This window comes from Rutidosis leptorrhynchoides, chromosome 2 (assembly GCF_046630445.1).
Source record: "Rutidosis leptorrhynchoides isolate AG116_Rl617_1_P2 chromosome 2, CSIRO_AGI_Rlap_v1, whole genome shotgun sequence".
NCBI classification, from domain to species: domain Eukaryota; kingdom Viridiplantae; phylum Streptophyta; class Magnoliopsida; order Asterales; family Asteraceae; genus Rutidosis; species Rutidosis leptorrhynchoides.
In genome coordinates, this window is record NC_092334.1 from 3,940,015 (window position 1) to 3,954,103 (window position 14,089).

Consider the following 14,089-nt stretch of genomic DNA (forward strand, 5'->3'; position numbering starts at 1 on the left):
TTATCATAACAGTATCATTCAAACCTGCAAATTTATACATGTGTTATCATTCCTTAATAACACAATAATTTCATAAGCTCTATTAAATAGACAAATAAATATCATTGAAAGAAAAAAATTTCAACCAAGAGTAAAAAGAAAGGTGGCAGTTAAGGATAGATGGAGTGCATCACAAACTTGGTACGAGCAAGTCTATCGACTTCTATGCTGATTTTGGAAACGAATTTAGTTGCTCTATCCATTTCTCATTACAATATACCTTTCTTCTTGGCTAATCGGATCTTCAACCATCACCGTATCCGCGGTTTCACCCCGACAACTTCAAGATATGTTTTTGAACTCCTTTGTTACCTTTATGCATTAGTTTTTAATGTTCACGGTGTAGTCATTTTGGTCCTGACCATATCTTCAATACCCATAAAAAATATTGTCCATGTTCTACAAATAAGAAATAAGCAAAGCTATTTTTACAAATCAGGATGACTTACCAAGTTAGCAATTGATTATACTTTAAGCAAACCTTAACAAATTTGACCCGTTTTCTCAAACGCGTCGACTTTTTCAAGTATATATTCTTTAAATTATGAAAGTACATCTAAAATAAAACATTCCCTTATAAGCCGTATACTTACACTCAGAACGAAACACCTAAATCTAACATGATGTTCACTTCGGTGAAAAAGGAAAAAGGGAGTCATAGTTACCAAAAAAATTGTACTTACAAATACTAAACACAGATACTACATAGATACTAAACACATCTCTTCACAAATACCACAATTGAAGACTATAAAAATCATCTTGCAATGCTACACAACGGAACACCTATCATAATGGAATTAACAGTTGAACTCATCCAATATGAACATTTCAATTCAATTTTTAATATTAAAAGAATGTCATAAGATATTCCTAATCAAAATCACAAACCATACTTTCAATAACTCTGGTGTTGTCTTAAAACCAAAAACAACACAGTTCCAAAATCTATTTCAATTCCATCTTTCATATGCCTCATCCCCCATCTACTTCTCAACTAATACAATAAAAATGTAATACCAGTCGATAATTACATAGTTACTAATAGACTTCTAATACACCATCTACAAATCATTCCACACACTAATAGACTTCTAATACACCATACATTAATCAGTAACATCAATTAAATTTATACATAATAATTGTAACGACCCGACAAAATCGTCATTGACGGCGTCGTTAACTTAGGTCCCGTTACGTGGTCATAGTCCCTATATGAGACGCGTTTGACCAAAATTATGTCGCATTCGTTTGAAACGTACAAGATTTACAAAGTTTAGTTTACCAAACGGTTCGACAACAAGTTTAAGTTTACAAAAGTAGTAAAGTATAAATGAAATAACTTGCGACATAATTAGTTTAAAATCACGGTTGCTATAAATAGCGTAAGTATGTATGTATGCTTGACTCCAATCAAGTAATCAGAGTGTATGCATATTGCATGTATGCTTGACTCCAAACAAGTAATCACAGTGTATGTATGTATGCTTGACCCCAAGCAAGTATGAGTGTACGCGGAAGCATGTATCAAATAGCCATTCATGAACCTGAGAAACATATAGAAAACTGTCAATGAAAAACGTTGGTGAAATCATAGGTGTATTTGTAAACGTTGTTTTTGAACCACAAGATTTTGTATTTTCATAACGTTGATTATCCAAATCGCTTGCATTCCAAAAGTATGTTCGCGAGCACCCAATTATCAAGACTTAACTTTCCTTCCATAGAACCCCATCACAATAGTGTTAGAACATACACTGTTTCTCGAAAATATATTTCATCCGCACAACGGTAGCGAACCGTCCGAATGAGGGTTTGTCAAACCCGTATGGCCACACAATATAAGTTCTCGCTTACACCCTGCAAGTGTAACTAATGATAATCGAATTGAGGATTTTTGTTCTAACTCGCTGTGGAATGTTTGTTTCCGTACTTGTGTTCAAAGTATAAAAGTATGTAGTATAAAACTGTATATGTTTCTCATCTCATGATTTAAAATTATAAAAGTTGTTGAAAGATGGGACTATGATCTCACCTCGAGTGCACGAGTATAAATGTACTTCACAAAGTAAACGTGTGCATGAAAGTTGCTTAGTCTTGACTTAAACAAGTAAATTGTATCAATTAACCGGTTACGACACAAGGTCGGGCGAAATGTGTCCAATTAGTCCTATGGCTCGTTACGACTCGATTATATAGCATGTGAATCACGTTGTCAAGTTTCATGCAAGAATCAAGTATAAAAGAAGATTATAACGATTGCATAAGTATTTTGTTAAGTTTGACTAAAAGTCAACCTTGGTCAAAGTCAACGAAAAAGTCAACACATTCGGGTTGGGTCTCGGACTATTTTTCTGAGCTAATAAATCATATATAAGCATGTTAGAACAAGTTACATGTTAATCGGAGGTGCGTAGCATAGTTAGAATTTTTCATGTAAACGCAAAGTTGATCAGTCCCCAGACAAGGCAAATGCCGCGCCGCGGCTATGGGGGTCGCGTCGCGCCAATGGGCGTGGCCTGGTGCCTGGGCTGTTTCAATTGTTCAAGCCTCAACCAACTTCATTTAAGCACAAATAACGAACCGAAAACACTTACGACACGTATCTTATACCGTTGAAAAGGTATTTTAACGACGAATACAATTAAATACTTTTCATCAAGCAAAAACATCATTTGCAATAACCGAATTCTCGTCAAGTGATCATTAAAGGTTCATTATCAAAGTTTCAACTTCACAAAACGCATAAGATGATTCGGGAAACCAATTTACACATACGATATGCCGTTTCGAAGGTAATTAAACATACAATACAAATAAACACTTACTAACAACGTTTCATGGCATTCAAAGCATCAAAAGTTCATTTTAAAAACTATCAAACCCTAACCAAGAATTACAAAATCAATAATCATGTTAGTGATATTTTCCAAGTCAACCTACACATCAAATTGAAGCTAATGATGCTAGTAACACATTTAATACATGAACTTTAACATTTAAACAATATTTAATCAACTAAAATCAAAGATTAAGCACACCCATTACAAGTTCATGCTAGTTTATGCAAAACAACAAGATCGAGCAAATAAATCACGTATTCATGCTAGATTCGAGCCATAGACACTAACTAACACCATTTCAAGTCTAATAAACGAATTTGAGAAATCTAGAGTTTTTAGAAATCTTACCCCAAGTGGTGAAATTGGTACCAAATTGAAGAGGATGATGCAAGAATCACAAAAGTACAATTTGTTTTGATGTTTGCTTGCTTGAATTGGAATAGATGATGAATCTTTGAAGTTGGGTGAAAGGGTGTTCTTGGTGACTAGAAAGAAAAAGATGGAGGTAGGAGAAGATGAAATGAATGAGTGGTGGAAGGTGGGTTGACTAGTTGACCTAGTCAACTAGTTTGTCCACTTGGCAACTTCGGTCCCTCGAGTTTAAAGCGGGTGCGTGACTTAACCAAACGAATATTTTAAAAACGCTAGAGTAAACGAGAGATGTTAAATCAAATAACGGAAATATTAAGAACGTTAGTTAACGAAAGATACGAATTTAGATAACGAAATATATTATCTAAAAAAAAAGACGGGGTTAAAAATAAATTTAACGGAAAAACGCGGGATGTTACAATAATAATAATCTATATCAATACTGAACAGGTTATTGTAAAAAATGACATTTACCTTAACCCTCCTCAAATCATGTAATCATGTAGATGTAGATGATGAACTATTTGTTGAACATATTCTAATCTCCGTCTACTCTGAAGCGTGTCTTATATCTCAGTTTCTATATGGAAGAAAAATGGATACAAATAAAATTTAAATCCAAAACATTTATATGTGAGAATAATGAACCAAAGAAAAATCTATAAGTTTGAGCTATATAGATACATATTCATATATAGATACAAACTTAAACCACGCATATTGTGACGACCCGGGAATTTCCGACCAAATTTAAACTTAATCTTTATATGATTTTCGATATGATAAGCAAAATATGTAATGTTGAGTTTAGAAAATTTTGAAACGATGTTCATATATTCAATTGACCTTCGACTGCTCTCAACGATTCACGAACAATTAATTGTAAATAAATATGTGTGCATGTATATATATATATATATATATATATATATATATATATATATATATATATATATATATATATATATATATATATATATATATAATAATTTGAAATATAATTTGAAGTATTATATGTTGTTGTTATTAAAAATTAATAAAATAAAAATAAGATATTATAATACTTATTATTTAAAATATATCTCTAAATATAAATAAAGTTTATTAAAAAAAATAATAAATAAATATTAAATGATTGTAATACTCGTTTGATGTTTTGTTTGATATTAAGCAAGTTAAATTCAAACTTATGTAATTTTAAAATAAACGGTGATACGAAAATGAGTTCTATAAATTTTAGGCTTATTAAAAATGTATTTAGGAACTATTTGTTAAGTTTTAATACTTTTTATATTTTATCCAGAAATGAGAGGGACGGTTGATGTAATTTTTATTTAACAAATTAAGGATCGAATTTTATACCATAATGACCAAAATAAATAAATAAGGTTAATTTAAAAATATGGGATTTTTCTGAACACTTTTATCCGCCACTGATTTCGCACGATACACAGTCCGTGAAAACTGTCGGTAAGTAGAATCCAATTAATAGGCTGCTAACTGTTTAAATGTTGATTTATATTGCATATTACTGTATACCTTTTCGTTGCATCTTTAACTTATGTAAATATGTATATGTAGTATATGCTTTAAACCATTACCCTACCATATGAGTTCTCTGCCTCAATCAAAAACAAACACACAAACACCATCTTTTTACTATTATTACTTCTCTGTATTCCATCACTAACCTAACACCACAAGCCATCAAAACACCACTTACGTTTTATGTTTCAATTATAAACGTGAAACACCACGATGCAAACCTTGAACCACCACCATTTGGTTTCCCGTTTTCTGTTTCGTCTACACCAATGTGACCACAATGAACTACACCCTACACTTTCCATCACCACCATGATCTACCGGCAACCTCCATCTTCAACCCACCTGCACCACCGTAAACCACCCCATTCACCATCTAACCACCTTACACCCACCACCATTGACAACTGGTGACTAACCCACACGACCCAAAGACGGCTACAGTTCAAACCACCATCGCCAAGTAACCATCTCACCATAAACTACAACCACTTAGAGCACCACCACTACATACAATCGTAAGTATCCATCTTCTTCTTCGTTGTTACTGTCGCTACTGCAACTGTTATTCCGTCTGTTATATTTAATTCTGTTTTGATTCGTAAACACACCCATAATCACCATACTCAAATCACCTTATGTTGATGCTTCTTGATCGACCCAACCGACTGCTCTTTGCAGCTACAACCCATCACCTTCACTCACCATCATCAAACCCACTTAAGAAAATTACTATAAATTGTTACAACCACTAATCTGAGCCATATTGTTACTGCTACTGCAGTACGTTTCTATTTTTCTGTTTTAACAACGATGCTACAGTACCAGTTCAATAACAATAATGATTGTAATGATTGATGATGTTTATTGATGAGGGTTACGGTTAATAATAGATAATGATGTTATATATATATTTTTTTTATTTCTGTCGGGTCACAATCTAGAACTCAACCAACACCACCCAGTCGATTTCTTTTTATTCCTTTTCCTGTTTCCGATTCCAGCTTGGGCCATACTATTTCATTGGACTCCTTTCATGGGCCGGTATCATTGGGCTGTTATTGGGTGAAATCACAGTTATTATTTTTGCTAACCACCAACCACTGCTCGAACCAAAAATCTACAAACTAACCTTCCAACATCCACCCACTTCCTGTTATGATTTAATGATGATATCTAATGACGAGGTGAAGGGATAAACAATGATCATGGCGTATTATGATGATAGTGTTGTTATGATGATTGAATGATATTGTACGATGAAGAAGGACCACGATGATCATGGGGATGATTACGATATCGAATTGAAGATGATGTTAGATAATTAAGGACGTATCGTGATCATGAGGGTAATGATTTACGAATGTTGATGATGATGAATAGTATAGATTTTGAATTTAAAAAGATGTAGAAGAAATGGGAAACAGGAAATCACGGTTTAAAAAAAATGGTATCCATTATAATCAGACTAGCGGGAACAGTGTAATGGTTAAGGGGTCTTTCGAGTGAGCAAGAGGTCACGGGTTCGAGTCCCGGCTCTAGCAGTTTATTCTTTTTAAGCCTTTAAAGGTAGTTTTTATATTTATTATTATTATTATTATTATTATTATTATTATTATTATTATTATTATTATTATTATTATTATTATTTTGATTATCATTTATATTATTATTAATGTTATTACTATGATTATTATTATTGTTATTGATATTATTGTTATTATTAGTATTATAACACTTATTATTATTATTATTATTATTATTATTATTATTATTATTATTATTATTATTATTATTATTATTATTATTATTATTATTATTATCATAGTTATAAGTATTAAAACCATTATTATTATTATTATTAACATTACTAATGTATTTATTATTATAAATTTTGTCATGCAAGTATTAGTTATCATTATTATTATTATGATTATAGTTATAATTAAATATATTGTTATTATTATTAGTAACATAAGTATTATTATAAATAATATCATTATTATTATTATTAATATAATCGTTAGTATTATTATTATTAAACTTATTAAACTTATTATCATTATTATCATTCTTATAAAATTATTATTTTATTGTCACTAAAACTATCAATATTATCATAAATAGATACTTTTATATAAAAATACATTACACTATACTTTTATTATTAAAAAGATATTAGTTAAGCTATATCAATTAATATATAAATATATACTAAACCTTAATATATAGTTTTTATTATTAATGATAAGTAATAGTTATATAAAACATATAAACTAAATATATTAAATTTATCTAAATAACATATAGTATAACAAATATATTATTAATAACAAAAATATGTATATAATTGATCGATTACGATTACGAGTATTAATATATATACAAATGATATAGGTTCGTGAATCCGAGGACAACCTTGCACTTATCCAGTGCCGTCATATGTATTTTTACTACAAAATACAGTATTCTGAGTTTCATTACTCCCTTTTTAAATGCTTTTGCAATATATATTTTTAGGACTGAGAATACATGCGCTTTTATAAATGTTTTATGAAATAGACACAAGTAATTGAAACTACATTATATGGGTGAATGATCGAAGCCGAATATGCCCCTTTTGCTTGGTAGCCTAAGAATTAGTAAACCGATCTACTAATTGACGCGAATCCTAAAGATAGATCTATTGGGCCTAACGAACCCCATTCAAAGTACTGGATGCTTTAGTACTTCGAATTCGTTTTTATCATGTCTGAAGGATTTCCCGAAATGATAGGGATATTCTTATATGCATCTTGTTAATGTCGGTTACCAGGTGGTCACCATATGAATGATTTTTGTCTTTATGTATGGGACGTATATTTATGAGAAATGGAAATGAAATTCTTGTGGTCTATTAAAATGATGAAAATGAATGATTATGATAAACTAATGAACTCACCAACCTTTTGGTTGACACTTTAAAGCATGTTTATTCTCAGGTACGAAAGAAATCTTCCGCTGTGCATTTGCTCAATTTAAAGATATTACTTGGAGTCATTCATGGCATATAGAAGTCAGTACCTCGCAATGGAACCAAATGTTGGAGATTTCATCCAGGTGGATTGGGACGGGTCTCTACAGGTGGTATCAGAGCGGTGGTCTTAGCGAACCAGGTCTTGCATTAGTGTGTCTAACTAGTAGTTGTTAGGATGCATTAATGAGTCTGGACTTCGACCGTGTCTGCATGTCAAAAGTTTTGCTTATCATTTCTAGTCGAAAATCATCTGCTTATCATCCTTAGGAAATTACCTGCTTATCATTCTTAGTCTAGACACATCTTACTGTATTGATTGCATGAATAGTGTATAGACAAATTCATATCTTAGCGTATCTGCTAATTCATATCTTAGCGTATCCTTCACAGTAGACTCTGTCTGACATCTTCCGAAAATTTATCCATAATTTAAGGGACCCGGTAATATATATATATATATATATATATATATATATATATATATATATATATATATATATATATATCTATATATATATATATATCTAAGTATGTTATGCATTGAGAATACTATCCTACTATCACTTGCTATCACTAATCTTTTCATACCGGTAATCTTTTCTGTAATCGCATAAGATGGCCTCTACGAATCGACCAAGTTCCTCTGACTCCGAAGACAGCGTGACGGGAGCACACCAACCAATCAACTTCCGTGATTACTGGAGAAAATGGGGATGGGTTCGCGACATACTCACCCTATGGAGAAGGGAAGAAGGTACCCCATATCATGAACCGAATTTACCACCTAACCTTGGAGTACTCGACCCGCTCACCGGCAAACCTGTTCGCAACACCGTTTATACCCTTTTGCAAGAATTTTTCATCTTGAGGCTACCATTAACGGAACTAGAAAAGATATCCAACCTCTACCTCACACTGATAACCAACCAGGGTTAGTAGAAGAAGTTAAAGAACTCCGAGCTCGAGTGTTAACTTTAGAGAGCACGGTACAGAATTTGCAAGCACCAGCAGTATCACCAACACCAGTAACATCAGCAGCCTCAGCAACAACAGCACTAGTACCACCAACAATAACATCCGCAACACAAGCCTCAACTCTACATGCCTCAAACTCCCAGTCTGTACCTCCAGCATAACCATCGTACCACATGATGTCCTACATCGACTATCTTCGTTCTACATGACGTTCTACATCATCTATCTTCGTTCGATATGACGATTGTGTAATCTCTAATGTTTTAGAGATTATATATTCTTGTTTTAACGAAAAATCAAATGAGATTAATATCATATTAACTCATTAAATCCATGATTACATCTGAAAAAAATATATATATGTATATATATTTCTATAAAGATTGTAATTAAAAATTCTTTCGTACAAACTGTTAACGATGAAAATATTTTAACGGGTAGGTAATACCCGAGAAATATTTAGATTTCACATTAATATGTTACAATGTACATTCTTCGAATCTGATTCAACATTCATTTACTATCCTACTCTCATCTACAGATATATGAATCCGTTCACCACAGAATAACCATTTTCATTCAATTTCATATTTGGATTTTGACTTATCAGAATCCAACAAGTGGCATAATGAAGAAAACATTGGATAAAAATAAAATTTGTTAGAAACAAACAAATTAACCATGAGAAAATTTTGTTAAGAATCCACGCTAATAAAATCCTAGCTAACTGTTCCTAGCTAGCTGTTAATTCCTTATTACTTTTTATTATCGCAATTTATTTATCGCAGTTTATTTATCGCAATTTATATTCTCACAATTTTAATTATCGTCATTTAATTTCTGTTATTTATTTTACGCACTTTATTTATCGTCATTTAAATACTGTTATTTACGCATTTTAAATATCGGGACACGTATACAATGTTTTGACATATCATATCGACGCATCTATATATATTATTTGGAATAACCATAGACACTCTATATGCAGTAATGATCGAGTTAGCTATACAGGGTTGAGGTTGATTCTATAATTATATATATACTTTGAGTTGTGATCGAGTCTGAGACATGTACACGGGTCACGATACGTATTAATTAATTCGAATATTATATATTAAACTATATATGAATTATTGGACTGTTAACTGTGGACTATTGACTGTGGACTAATAACATTGGACAATTAAAATGAATTAAAATATTGATTATAACATATGAAACTAAACAATTCTTTAACTTGCCACTTGATCTCATCTTAAACCTCATTTGTATCTTGACGAATACAATCCGCGTTTAAACCTTTCACGATTATTGAAAACACCTCAATCGAGAGGATGAACCAACCGCACTTCATCTACGGAAGAAGAGATTGATGCATATAGTTATGCACCTGAAAACACTCGGAACCTAAGTAAATGTTGATGTTAAAGCAGAGGGGTATATAAAATAGTTATTATTTTACTAGGAAAATACTATTAAATACGATACAATTTTACACAAGATATTTATTTATTTATAGAATGGATATACTTAAACCTTGCTACAACACTTATAGGCAGTGTACCTAATCGTACAGTAGTGTAGTTTTTAGTAAGTCCGGTTCGTTCCACAGGGAAATCTTTAAACAAAGCTCAACGCTATATTTACTTTTATAAAAATACAAATATATATATATAAATAATATTATTATTATAAAGGGGGGTTTTTACCGTTTAATGACCGGTTTGTCGATTTTAAAACTTTAGTCGCAGTTAAAACCTAATGTAAAATATAAAATAAATACAAGACTTAAATTAAAGCGTAAAGTAAATAACGATAATGAAATTGCGAATAAAAATGCGATAAAATAAAATTGCGATAATTAAAAGGTACGATAATTAAAAGTGCGATTAAATAAAATAAAGGAAATTAAATATGAAATAAAAGAATTATGCTTATTTAAACTTCCGTAATCATGATGTTTGACGTGTTGATTTTAGTTTTATGCCCATGGGTTAATTGTCCTTTGTCCTGGATTATTCAATATGTCCGTCTGGTTTTTGTCCATAACAGTCCATCAGTCATAAATATAAACTGCAAGTGTCCTTGTCAAATTATTATTATACCCGAAGATAAATATTCCAACTAATTGGGGATTCGAATTGTAACAAGGTTTTAATACTTTGTTTAATGAATACACCAGGTTATCGACTGCGTGTAAACCAAGGTTTTACTACTTTGTTAACAATTACACCAATTACCCTTGAATGTAATTTCACCCCTGTTTTAATTATTCTAGTGGCTATTAATCCATTCCCGTGTCCGGTTAAATGAACGATTATTCGTACTTATAAATACCCCGCCCATCGTGTCCGATCGAGTGTATATGGTAATTTATAGGGACGCCCAATTGTAAATCTTTATATTAACATTAACAAACTTTCATTTAGTTAAACAAATATAAAGCCCATTAATAGCCCATAGTCTAGTTTCCACAAGTGTCGTTCTTTTATCCAAACCCCAATTATGGTACAAAGCCCAATTACCCAATTTTAGTAATTAGCCCAACATCATGATTACTTCGTTTTAAACAAGCATAATAATAACTTAGCTACGAGACATTAATATAAAAAGGTTGAACATAACTTACAATGATTAAAAATAGCGTAGCGTTACACGGACAGAATTTCGACTTACACCCTTACAACATTCGCTAACATACCCTTATTATTAGAATTATAATTAAAATTAAAATATAAATTATAAATATAAATATATTACTTCGTATGAAGAGAAGAAAAAAATGATGTTGTTTTTGATCAGAATTCGGGTTGATTTATAGCCAGAATTGATTTTTGGGGCTCCGCGACTCGCGGCAAAAAGCCCTTCAAACTCCGCGAGTCGCGGAGAGGTATTTTCATGCTGCCGACGGTTTTAATAATATATATATATAATATATATATAATTAATATAATTAATTATATATTATATTATATTTATATACATAGTTAACTTGTAATTTTTAGTCCGTTGCGTCGAGCGTTAAGAGTTGACTCTGGTCCCGGTTCCGGATTTTCGAACGTCCTCGCGTACAATTTAATATCTTGTACTTTGCGTTTTGAATCTTGTACTCTTGTGATTTCGAGATGTTTCTTATCAATAATTGGAACCTTTTTGATTGTCTTTTGTTCTTTTGAGCTTTTTGGTCGTTTGCGTCTTCAAATCGTCGAATCTGTCTTTTGTCTTCACCTTTTATTATTTAAACGAATATCACTTGTAAATAGAACAATTGCAACTAAAAGCTTGTCTTTCTTGAGGAATAATGCTATGAAATATATGTTCGTTTTTAGCATTATCAAATATTCCCACACTTGAGCGTTGCTTGTCCTCAAGCAATATCGTCTTGAAATACTAGAATCACTTTTTTATTCTTCACACTTTGTACATCAGTGATTTCTATACGGCGGTATAAACAATGGTAGTAACGATATGGTTTACAGTCCCACATGACTATAAAATTTTAGATCCATTAAGGAAATTGGATCTTTATGAAAACATTTGATCTTTTGAAAATTAAATCTAGTTTTTACCCTAGATAAGTTTTCCGGAATAACCCTTTACCGGTGTTTGCAAAATATTTTTGTGGGTTTGGTGGGTTTCAGATTTGAAAATTTTAGCTCAAAACTTGCGGTTTTGTGTCACCCACTTGCTAACCTTGTATTTGGAAAGCAACACGTCCAGTTTACTTGTTCCGTATATTACCTTTCGGCAAACTACCGTCCGGTTGTAAAGGAAAGCGTTGAACAAGCAACTGTTTAAGGCAATGTCCCGTGACATGCTTTTGATTATGGTCTATAACGTGTCGGACGCAATTACTATCCTTGGTAGGAGCAATAGTAAAGCTCACCCTTATAATTTGTCGGTCTGGCACAAAGTCCTGTCTTTGACCATGTTATGCAACCACCGTTCTTACGGTTGACACCCGATTTAGTTCAGGTGACCTAATGAATTCCAGGTGAATTCCTAGGATTTTACGTTCAATGGTAATGAACGCATTGAAAAATAGGGTTTTCAGAAAACAAATCGGTTTGTATTTTTGATCAAAATATTTTCTCGTTTAAGCTCGAGTTTAGATATCATTGAATTCCATGAGTTTGTAATTCTCAATCTTTAAGGTCAATCTCAAGGATTGAGTAATATCAGGCTTAAAAGCTGATTTTTAATCTTTAAGGAGATTATCCTTTCTGGGGATCTGATTCATTAGTCTTATCCAGCTAATTTGCACGGTGCCTCCCCATTGTACGAGATAAATCCTTCTCATGGTTAGGATAAATCTGACCACTTGGCGACCCTGTTTAATGCTGAGGTCCGTGGATTTCCTGCTGATTTTAGTGATGACTTTTCTAGATTTTTCGTCAACCTACAGCTGGTCTGAACGACAACTTCATGACCTAAATCAAGAAGCGCGTGTCTTTTTCGGAAGACTTTACTTCCTTTTAATGATGGAATTGATTCATCGTGTAGATCCATCTCTTCTTTTCTTTCATTGGGTAAAACAGTTTAGTTTAGTTCAAAGCAAAAGTATTTTCAGTTATTTGTTACAAATATATGTGGCATATGTTTAAAATAACTTGGTAAATTTTCCCACACTTGGCTTTTTATTTTTCTTTTTATTGTCCTCTATTCCATTTTAAATGAATTTTAACATTTTAGTTTGTTTCTCAATTTATGTCCTTTCCTAGGTAACAATAATTTCGGTGTTAAAACCTAGTTTTATCGTTCATAAATGTGTATAAACATGATTTTAATTCATTTAATTGAAAATTTTGAAAAATTTTACTAGAATTGGGTAGTCAGTATATAAGACTAGGGCTGTTCTTTTTTATCAGAGAGCACTAGATTCTAATACAACTACTGCTTTACTAGTATTTTTAATGGTAACCAAGTGTTTAATATAAAAATTTTAAAATCCGAAAGAATTTAATCCCTTCCCACACTTAAGATCTTGCAATGCCCTCATTTGCAAGAAATCAGTAACAATTTAAATTATTGAGGGTGATTTGTGTGAAAATGATTAAATTTTTACCAAAGTTTCCAAATATATTGGCGTTTGTTTGCTGAATGATAAATGGTGCACGTCATTTGTTCATTCCGTCTTGTTGTTATTTCACATATATTTTGCATCATTGTCGTCAAAATTACTTGCTTTTGCTAAACTTAATGCCAGTCTTTGAAAATGCGTTGTTTTACCCTGTTGTGTACATAAGATAAACTGCAAACATATATACATATTTTTGAAGTTTGGTTTATTACC